We start from the raw sequence: 11223 nt of genomic DNA on the forward strand, positions 1-11223 counted from the left end.
AGGTTACCTTGTCCCTTGCCTTACCAACATGAGGGTTTGTGACTCCTTGAACTAGTGCAAGATGTGGAAGTTGATTGCACTTGTCCTTGCCATAATGATATGAGTGAAGAATGTTGGCGGAGTCACCCTCAAGAACTCTCTAGTTCTTCTTCTTCGGGATCCACATCATCTTGATGGGAATCCTTGGTGTAGTAGTTGTGCTTGATGAAGTAGAACTTGACGTAGTCTTGGTAACCCACTTGACCAAGGCCTTAGGTGCTTCTTCAAATGCATCAATCTCCTCTTGAAGCTTGTCCTTGCCTTTGTTCTTGTGGTCTTGTGGTGGAAGATCATCTTGTGCTTGTGTCCCCTTGAAGGAAGTAGGATCATACTTCTCTTGTTGAGAAACAAACTTCGTCTTGGGGTATTGATCTTCTTCCCACTCAACTCCATTGGCATTGAACTTTCGTTCAAAACCAACACCTTGATTCTTCCGGTGCCTTCCTTGCTTGCGTACAATTTCCTCGGATTGCTTACTCCCGACAAGGCTCTTGTATACACCTTTCTCTATAATTCCCTTCAATAAGCTATTTTCTTGCTCAAGTGTAACTTGGCTAAGAGAATCATTAGTGGAATCAAGAGAACTACTAGAAGCAACAATATTGGATTTAGCATTGTTATTGTTACTACTAGAGGAAGAATCTTTCTTATTACTAGACTTGACTTGAGGCATGTAAGTAGATAAGAGTAAACACTTGGCAATATAAGAAGAAATTTTCTTGCAAAGATCATCATTGATTGCCTTTAAGAACTCATGCTCTTGCTCAAGATTGAGCTTTTCAAAGCGTAACTTCTCATGAGCCCTTAAAATTTCTCGATGATTTTTGAAGATAGTTTCATGAGCTAACTTAAGAGTGTTTAGTTCTTTAGTTAGAAGCTCAATCTTCTCCTTATCATTGTCATTCATTTTATCTTGTTTAGCATGATTAATTGACGTTTCATCATAGTATTCATCACTAGAGTTGTCAATATGTAAATCATCATCACCTAGCAAGTCATCTTCGTCACTATTGAAATCAACATACTCGGGATGAGTTACCTTAGGGCCTTTAGCCATGAAGCACCTTCCAATTCCTTCATTTGGTGAGTCAAATATGTCATAGGATTTGGTTGACACAAGTGCTAGACCGGCAACACCTTCATCTTGAGTATGTTCAGAGTCGGAGTGATAGCTTCTCTCGGAGTGATGTTCAGAGTCGGAACCGGATACCCATTCACCAACATGAGCTTGATGTCTTCATTTTGTGTAGCTCTTTGATGACTTGTCCTTCCTTTCTGAATCTTTGCTTCTCCGGGAGGTTCTTCGTTCATAATGATCATCTCTACTCCTTCTCTCTCTTGGCGGTGATTCTTCTCTTCTACTTCTTCTTTTTGGAGAATCTTCTCTTCTTTTGTAGGGTGCCGTACACTCATTGGAATAGTGTCCGGGTCTCCCACAATTGTAGCAATTGCGCTCTTGACTGGAAGATCTTTTGTCATTGTAGGACCTTGACTTAGAGCTCCTTTCTTTGCTTCTACTCTTGTAGAATTTGTTGAAATTCTTCACCATTAAGCTCAATTCTTCATTGAAGGTTTGTTTCTCACTTGATGATGTGGGGGCTTCACATGAGGCTTTGTAAGCACCACTTGACTTGTTGTGAAGTTCCTCCTTATCCTTGAGTGACATCTCATGAGCAACAATTCTACCAATGACCTCCGTTGGCTTGAGATTCTTGTAATTGGGAATCATTTGAATCAGTGTGCACACGATATCATATTTTCCATCCAATGCTCTTAGGATCTTCTTGATGATGAATCTGTCGGTCATCTCTTCACTCCCTAAGCCGGCAATCTCATTTGTGATAAGAGCAAGCCTAGAGTACATTTCAGCGACACCTTCACCATCCTTCATTTTAAACTTGTCAAGCTGACTTTGGAGCACATCCAACTTGGATTCCTTGACGGAGTCGGTACCTTCATGCATATCAATCAAAGTGTCCCAAATTTCCTTTGCATTCTCAAGACGGCTGATTTTGTTGAATTCTTCGGGGCATAAACCATTGAAGAGGATATCACAAGCTTGAGCGTTGTATTGCAGCATCTTCAATTCTTCCGCACTCGCTTCACGGTTTGGTTCTCTCCCATCAAAGAATTCACCTTGCAAGCCAATACAAACAATAGCCTAAACGGCGGGGTTATGTCCAAGAATATGCATTTTCATCTTATGCTTCCAACTAGCAAAATTAGTTCCATAAAAGTAAGGACCTCTACGGTGATAATTTCCTCGCTAGACGCCATACTCTCCTAGGCTGTGAAACCAAGGCTATGACCACCAAAAGCTATGGAAATCAAAGCAAATGGAGACCAAAGCTCTGATACCACTTGTAGCACCTTGAAGTATGTCTAGAGGGGGGGGGTGATTAGACTACTTGACCAATTAAAAACTTAACCTTTTCCCAATTTTAGAGTTTGGCAGATTTTAGCAATCTTTGGACAAGTCAAGCAATCATCACTCAAATCAAGCAAGCATGCAAAGAGTATATAGGCAGCGGAAATTAAAGCATGCAACTTGCAAGAAAGTAAAGGGAAGGGTTTGGAGGATTCAAACGCAGTTGGAGACACGGATGTTTTTGGCGTGGTTCCGATAGGTGGTGCTATCGTACATCCACGTTGATGGAGACTTCAACCCACGAAGGGTAACGCCTGCGCGAGTCCACGGAGGGCTCCACCCGAGAAGGGTCCACAAAGAAGCAACCTTGTCTATCCCACCATGGCCGTCGCCCACGAAGGACTTGCCTCACTAGCAGTAGATCTTCACGAAGTAGGCGATCTCCTTGCCCTTACAAACTCCTTGGTTCAACTCCACAAACTTGTCGGAGGCTCCCAAGTGACACCTAGCCAATCTAGGAGACACCACGCTCCAAGAAGTAACAAATGGTGCGTTGATGATGAACTCCTTGCTCTTGTGCTTCAAATGATAGTCTCCCCAACACTCAACTCTCTCTCATAGGATTTGGATCTGGTGGAAAGAAGATTTGAGTGGAAAGCAACTTGGGGAAGTCTAGAGATCAAGATTCATGTGGTAGGAATGTAATATCTTGGCCTCAACACATGAGTAGGTAGTTCTCTCTCATAACTGGTAAGTTGGAAGTGTAGGTTTGTTCTGATGGCTCTCTCCATGAATGAAGAGGAGGTGGAGGGGTATATATAGCCTCCACACAAAATCTAACCGTTACACACAACTTACCAATCTTGGTGGGACCGAATCAACAAACTCGGTCAGACCGATTTAGTAAACCTAGTGACGGTTAGGATTTTCGGTGGGACCGACATGCAACTCGGTAGGACCAATATGGTTAGGGTTAGGGCATAACGTAATCTCGGTGAGACCGATTACACAAACTCAATGAGACCGATTTTGGTAATTAGCTAACCAGAGAGTTGGTCAGGTAAACTCGGTGGGACCGATTTGCTCTTTTCGGTGAGACCGAAATGTTACAAAAGGGAAACCGAGAGTTTACATTGCAATCTCGGTGGGACCGATCGCTCACTTCGGTTAGACCGAAACGTTACGAAGGGAAATAGAGAGATTACAATCCCATCTCAATGAGACCGAGATCCCTATCGGTGAGACCGATTTGCCTAGGGTTTGTGGCAGTGGCTATGACATTTGAACTCGGTGGCGCCGGATAGAAAGAATCGGTGGTATCGATTTTGACTTTAGGTTTGGGTCATATTAGGATGTGAGAAAGTAGTTGAGGGTATTTGGAGCATATCACTAAGCACATGAAGCAAGAGGGTCATTAAGCAACACCTTATCTCTCCTTGATAGTATTGGCTTTTCCTATAGACTCAATGTGATCTTGGATCACTGAAATATAAAATGTAGAGTCTTGAGCTTTTGAGCTTGAGCCAATCCTTTGTCCTTGATATTTTGAGGGATCCACTTTCATCATCCATGCCATGCCATTCATTGAGCTTCCTGAAATAATAGTCTTGGAATAGCATTAGCTCAATGAGCTATATGTTGTTACGAATTACCAAAACCACCTAGGGATAGTTGCACTTTCAAGGTGGAGCTTGACGAGCTTGTGGATGAGCTTGTGGAGCTTGGCGTTGCACACGCGGTTGGTAGTTCCTCTCTTGGATTTCTTCGCGAAGAGCTTCTTCTTGATTTCGCCGCTCGCGGTTGCGGTTGGCGATGGCTCGACTTGATTCTTGAAGGGCACGTTGTGCCTCAAGAGCTTGCGCTTCACGTTGTTGTTGTTGAAGACGTTGAGCCTCGGCGTCTTGTTCCTCTTGGTTTAGACGCGCTTGTTCTTCTTCTTGGCGCCGTAGTCGTTGTCGTTCTTGGGCTTGAGCAAAAGTGACTTGGTTTGATTGAGGACGAGGTAGATGCTCGTCGACTTGCTATTGTGAATGCTTGTCATGTAGCGGGTTGCGATACGCATGACGGTCTTGACGCGCTGCTCGTCGAAGAGTGTTCGATGACAGTGTACTTGAGTCGGAGAAGGTGTCGTCGGAGTGTCGACTCGAGCGGCTCCGTCTTAAGGATGAAGAAGTGGAAGGACGCCGGTTCCTCATGAAGGCGCGGATCTCATCCATTCTTGCATCATTCTCTTGCTTTTGAGCGTCGAATTTGTTGTCGAAGTAGTCCCTCATTGCTTGTTGCTCTTGGTGTAATGCTTTTTGAGCTCCAAATAGGTGGTTCTTGGTGACGAATGATGACATGTCATCGTCGTTCTCGATGAGTGGTGGATTGGTAGAAGAACTTGACCTATCCATCATTCCATGTAAAATGTAAGTGGTAGAAGGAAAAGAACGTGTACCAAATGTACCTTGGCCGAAGTTGAAGATGAATCAAGTTCACTCAAATGCGGACAATGAAATAGCACTGTTGGTACCAATTCTTGTCGGTTCTCACACCTACACACGTAAAAGCTTATGGTGGAGCTTGGTTAGGATGGTGGCACAAAATTTGATGCAATAGTAAGTGAGCTTCAATAATGTTGGAAAAGATTCACAAATTTGCAAATGCAACAAGTAGACCAAGCAAGTATGGGTACACGGAAACACACACGCAAATAGATAAATGGGATTGTGCAATCCAAAAGTGAGCCAAAATGTGGAAACCATGAAAATGCTCTTGTTGCACAATACTAGAGAGACGCTAGCACGATTGCACAATAGGCGGATACGCAAACTTGTGCACAACCTAGAAGGCAAAAATGCAACGATCTCTATCCCAAGTATGGTATATGTATGATATTTCGGTGCTATGATCCAAGATGATCGGATATGACAATCTTAATGTTGTATGATGCTATGCTTCTTGCTTATAATCTCTTTGCTTATCTTTCCTCTTTGCTTAAAAGCTTGGGTGGCTCTTTCACTTTTGAGCTCTTTTCTTATGCAAAATCTCATGAACCAAGATAACAATTGTGTATGATATGACAACTTTGTGACACACAAGTGGATCTCAAGATATGCACCACTACTGTATGGTATGTATGCTATGGAGTATGATCACTAATGTGCACAAGTCATGTTGCCTGCAATACTCAACGACTAGTCTCGATGGGTAAGCTACACAAAACGAGGCAATGTGGGTTATCAATGCAATTGCAAGGTATGACAAAGATGTCGTCGAAGTTACCGTCCTTGGCGATGATGAGTAGTCGATGGAGATGAGCGGTGGTGATGATGGAGTCGAACCGTACCTATATAGCCGAAACACAATAGGACACGGGAAACCACAACCCAAACTCTCAAAGACCAAAATGTGTCAAAATCGACCTAGGAGGTAGCGGTTAGCGGTGGTGGTGTTTGTGGAAGGTGGTATGGGTATGCGGAAGTAGACATGGGCTCCGAACAAAATTGGGCGAGGATATGGTGGATGGTGGCGCGGGGGTGGAACTGCTGCTGCCAGGGTCCGGATGTCCGGGCCAGACGCCGGATGTCCGGTACACCAGATGTCCGGTGGACACGGCGGATGTCCGGGCTCCTGGATCGGGGACGGACGCGATGAACTCCACGGGAAAATTCGCAACTCCGGGGCAAAATTTGGACGAATTGGTGGATGGAAAAGGGTGGGGAGGGTGGGGAAAGCTAGATCCACACGCAGCAACACAAATCCATGGAGCAAATCCAACAAAATCTCAACTCACCAACAAATCACAAAAAAAATTGGGGCTATTTTTGGTGGGAAATTTTCGAATTTAGGACGAAAACAACAAAATCAAGCTAGAAAAAGAGGGGTAGGGGCTCCAAAAACGTGATCAACCTGGCTCTGATATCAAGATGATGTAGGGCAAAACCCTATGTGGACGATCTTTCACGTTTGGAGGGGATCCTATGGGGATTCACGAAGAACACACGGAAGCACGAAGGGGAAACACGGGGAAAACGAGAGAGAATCACTAAACCGACATAGAATCAATCACACAAGTGCTAGATCACCGAACACAAAGAGATACACGAGATCCAAAGTCAATAAAGGTAAGGATACAAAGGTAACCGATCTTCTTCGTGAGGTGGTCTTGAATCCGCGAGGGGATCTTCCCACGAGGGGGTCTTGAATCCGATTGGATCTTCTCCGAGAAGGCCGCGGTCTCTCACGAAGAGGAGATCCGATGGATGAGCGAAGCTCTATCTCTAATCTGAGCTAAATCAACGCTAACCCTAAAACGTACGGGAGGAGGGAGTATATATAGTCAAGGGGCGAAGGGATACACGGGTCTCTGCCCAAAGAGGCTGCGCGCAAGCAGGGGCGCCGGATGTCCGGGCGTTGGGCCGGATGTCCGGTGGTTCACGAGGGACCGGATGTCCGGGCTGGTGGTGCCGGATGTCCGGTGCTTCCGGAGGGACTGGATGTCCGGTGCGTAGGCCGGATGTCCGGGCTGTTGGGGCCATCTTCGATGCATTCGGGAAGCCTGGGCCGGATATCCGGGCGGGAGGCCGGATTTCCGGTGGGTGGCCAGATGTCCGGTGCGTAGGCCGGATGTCCGGGCTGTTGGGGCCATCTTCGATGCATTCGGGAAGCCTGGGCCGGATATCCGGGCGGGAGGCCGGATTTCCGGTGGGTGGCCGGATGTCCGGTCGCTGTAGCCTTCTTCTGCAGGGGCTGGCTGTGTGGATCTCCAGGGACAGGATGTCCGGGACCTTGGCCGGATGTCCGGTGCCTGGAAGCTTCTTTTGCCTTCTTCCATTGGTTCACTTCTTCCTTGGACTTGGGGTCTTGTCCATCTTCATGTGCATCCTCAGGAGGGTCCTCCTGGTACCTAATCATGCACAACATTCCGAATTGAGGTAGTAGCCATGTCTCAGAGGGTCATATGATATTTTACTAAGGAGAGAAGTCACCTCGGTCTCGAGAGCTCGAGCTCGTGCTCTTGTCATGGGTCCTTTTGGTGCTTGGCGAGGCGACGGAAGGTCCATGAGGATGACCGAAGGATGCTCCGCATCAGCGATGCTCGCCGTGACGACCAAAGGGACCGACAACCTCGCCACCTTTGGATGGTCAGCGACCAACAGGCCAAAGCTGAGAACGAACACAGCGAGCCACGAGATGAGTATGTGGAAGACGAGCACAGCAAGCACCATGTACGCCACAGCCACGTCCTCGGCCTGCCCAATGAGCCGCAGGAATGGGCCAGAGTACCAGTAGAAGAAAGCGATGGCGACGGCCGTCACAAACTGGAGGAGGAGCGCTCTCTGGCAAACAACGCCCATCGCCCACACCGTCTGCACTGCAGTCGACATGCCGAGCTGCATTCCGCATACAAGTGAGAAGACGTCGTTTCTAAGCAGCACAAAGGACTATAATACATAGTGCAAGGACGAGCGCAGCTAGTTACCATGATGCCGTAGGCTAGGCCCTACCAGTCTATTGGCTGGCTGTGAATAACTTGGTGACAGGTGCAGGGGTATGAGATGTTACCAACTGAACAAAAGAACTACAAATCTGTCAGTTTTAGGCAGAAGAAAGTGAGTAAGCTTTCAAGCATGTAATGTGTCTGATTCTGACAATCAGATCAAATCTTATACTCCCTCCGTAAACAAATATAAGAGCGTTTAGATCACTAAAGTAGTAATCTAAATGCTCTTATATTTTTTTACAGAGGGAGTACATCCATGCCAATAAACACATCATACATCAACATGTCAGACAGCAATGGCTTACTTTTCTTGTTTCAGAAGACCTCTTTCTAATAACTTAACTATAAGCTTTCCAGCAGCTGGTTGTCTCTCTAAGGTCAGCTGATTGTCAACTTTTCGACACAAATTAATATCAGGAATTAGATTTCTCTGAAACATCTGGCACGCCACATTGTATGACTGAACTGCGAGACCTCTGTTAAGAAAACTCTCCATCAGAATGTGGCATGTCTGAGCGTCTCTCTGCGAGGCAGTTCTCAGTACCTCGCTGAGGAGACTGTAAGCTTCATCTATTTTACCTAATGCACATAGCTTCTCGATGACCTGATTGTATACACTCTTAAGCTCTTGTCTTGCTAACATCTTATCCAGTAGATCGAGTAATTCTTCCACTTTACCCTTCTCCAGTATCTATGTATCACTGTCCTGTATGTAACAAGTGTAGGGACAATTCCTCTATTAAGCATTTTCTTCACAAGCTCCGTCGCTTCTTTCAGCCGACCTTTCTTTCCCAAAGCATTGACAACAACAGTATAAGTTACAACATCTGGATGCCTGTTGCTGAGATACAAGTCATCCAACAAAGACAACGCTGATTCCAAATCCTCCTGCCGAGAAAATCCATGAATTGCAGTAGTAAAGTTGATAACATTAATGGTACAACCTTTGCTTTGGCACTGCTCCATGAAGTCTTTGGCCTCTGCCGGCTTTCCTTCCTTACATAACGCATGTATCAGTAAGTTAATCTCCACAGTGGTGGGAAAGAAGCCCTTCTGCAACATCTGGGCAACGGCATCACATGATTCCTTTAGTTTCCCTTCTCTTCTAAACCCATGCATTACAACGCTGTATGTGATATCACTTGGGAGTCCACTCCTCTCCACTGTTGTTTAGCAATTCCCAAGCCTCTGAAGTTTTTCCAGCTTTGCAGAGACCATTTAATAATGCAGTATGTGTGACTATGTTTGGCTTGCAGCCGTTCTTATACATATGCTTCATCATCTTTCTTGTTTGATCAATTTTCCCGATCCGACAGAATCCATCCACCACTGCACTGTACGTCACAACATCAGGGTGACATTCTTTTGAGATCATCTCACTTACAATCTCCTCCCATTCAAGCAGAAAGAGTGCACAACTGCACTATATCCAACCTCATCAACACGAAACCTTTTCCCCTCTGACTCCCTCAAGAACTCCAACGCCTCATCTGCATGCCCATGCTTTGCAAGCACATGGATGAGCATGTTATACGTGACCTGATCTGGAAATAGACCCGCATCATTCCTCATCCTCCCAAGCAAAGAGCGCACCTCTGCCACCCTCTTCTCCTTGCACAAGAAGCCTATCACTGTATAATAGGTAATCTTATCAGGTGGGCACCCATTTTGCAGCATCACACCGATCATCTCCAGCGCCTCAACAACCCTCCGCATGCTACATAACCCCTTAATAAGGCAATTGTATGTGACTACATCCGGCTCGACCCCAACACGTCGCAACCGGTCGCTAAACTCAAGCGCCTTGTCAATGCGCCCAGCAAAAACAAGCACATTCACTGCCACGTTGCATATCGATATGTCAGGCGCGCACCCGTCCTTCTGCATGAGCTGGAGCACGCGCATGGCGGAGCGGAGCTTCCCCGCGCGGCTGTACGAGAGCATGAGGTGCGCGAACTGCTGCGTCCCGCGTCTCATGCGGCGGCGGATCATGAGGCGCATGACGCGCCGGGCGGGGTCGTGGAGCCTGGTGCGGCTGAGGAGGCTCAGCATTTCGTCGAACACCTCCGGGGCGTGCCGGTAGCGCCACTGGCGATCTGCCCAGCGGAAGAATTCGAACGCGGCGCGGGTGTCCGTCTGCGCCTGCGCGCGGAGCACGGCGCGGACCTGCGGTGGGGAGAGCACCCGGAGCAGGTGCCGGAGCTGCGCCTCCAGCTTCGGGGTCCACGAGCCGCGGAGCTCGAGCAGCTTGCAGGTGTCGCGCACGAGGCGGCTGCGCGACTCCTCCGCGAGGTCATCGTCGCGGGGAATCTCCTCGACGACGGGCGAGGGGGCGAGTTCTCCCGCCGCGGCCGAGGAGGATGCGGCGGCGGTGCAGAGGCGGCGGGGCTGGAGGAAGAGGAGCAATGGGTTTTTGGCTAGATGCCCAGCCATGGCGCCCGCTCGTGTGCGCGGGAGGGAATGCGTTTGGTGGTTAGGAAAGCGGAGTGTGCCGGCGGCGGCGGCGGGCGGCTCACTGGCCGACGAGCCGGAGCAGGCTGTGTGGGGTCACAGCGTCACGGCAGCCCATGTAGCCTTTTTGCTAAGGGAAAAGGCATTCACATTCGCGTTCCGTTCACGGCGCGTATCTCCACCGTCCAAATCTGCCCACGATGCATGATGCATTTGAAAAAGTTGAGAAGAGCCCCATTAAGATCCAGGCTAGTCTTGTCCAGTAGTAGGTGTTGCTGTTGCTAGATTCGTTTTACCCCTCCGGCCGTGGAATTAATTTCTATGATTACCTCTAGCCTATGTTGTTGGAAGTAATTTAAACATCACAAAATTAAAATATTTTGTTATTTAAATTGTTTTCAAAGAATGTTCTTTAAATAGTTTTAAATAGAACCAAACTTTGTAAAACTGGTATATGAACTTTGTCATGACAAATAGAAGAACTTTTGGAAAACTCTGACATAGCTCGCAATTTTTGAAAAATAGGTAGAGAACTTTTTAACCATATTTTTGGAACTTTGTCGCCAAAACTAAAGAACTTTTCATTTTTATTTGTTTTTTCAAAAGTCCTTCTAATTTTCATGGCAAAGTTCAGACACATCCTTCATAAAGTCCGACAAAGCCTTCAAAAAAATTGCACGTGCGCGATTTTTAGTGAGGCTGCGGGTTAATATGTAATAACCCCACAGTAACTAGTGATGTTATACTGCAAAAAAGTAACTAGCCACGTTAATTGTCCATGCCAGATATAATTATGAGGCTGGCCTGCCACTAAACAGGAGTATGGAAGGGAAAAGTGGGCAGAGCATGCATAGGACCTAGCTAGAGAAATGAATCT

The 11223-nt window shown here is 46.9% G+C and overlaps 1 pseudogene; it reads right to left on the minus strand.

The window, feature by feature from the left end:
- Positions 1-6462: 6462 nt before the first annotated feature.
- Positions 6463-10435, minus strand: LOC123110270 (pentatricopeptide repeat-containing protein At1g09900-like; annotated as a pseudogene).
- Between the last annotated feature and the right edge of the window lie 788 nt (positions 10436-11223).

Source organism: Triticum aestivum, chromosome 5B, assembly GCF_018294505.1.
Source record: "Triticum aestivum cultivar Chinese Spring chromosome 5B, IWGSC CS RefSeq v2.1, whole genome shotgun sequence".
NCBI lineage: Eukaryota > Viridiplantae > Streptophyta > Magnoliopsida > Poales > Poaceae > Triticum > Triticum aestivum.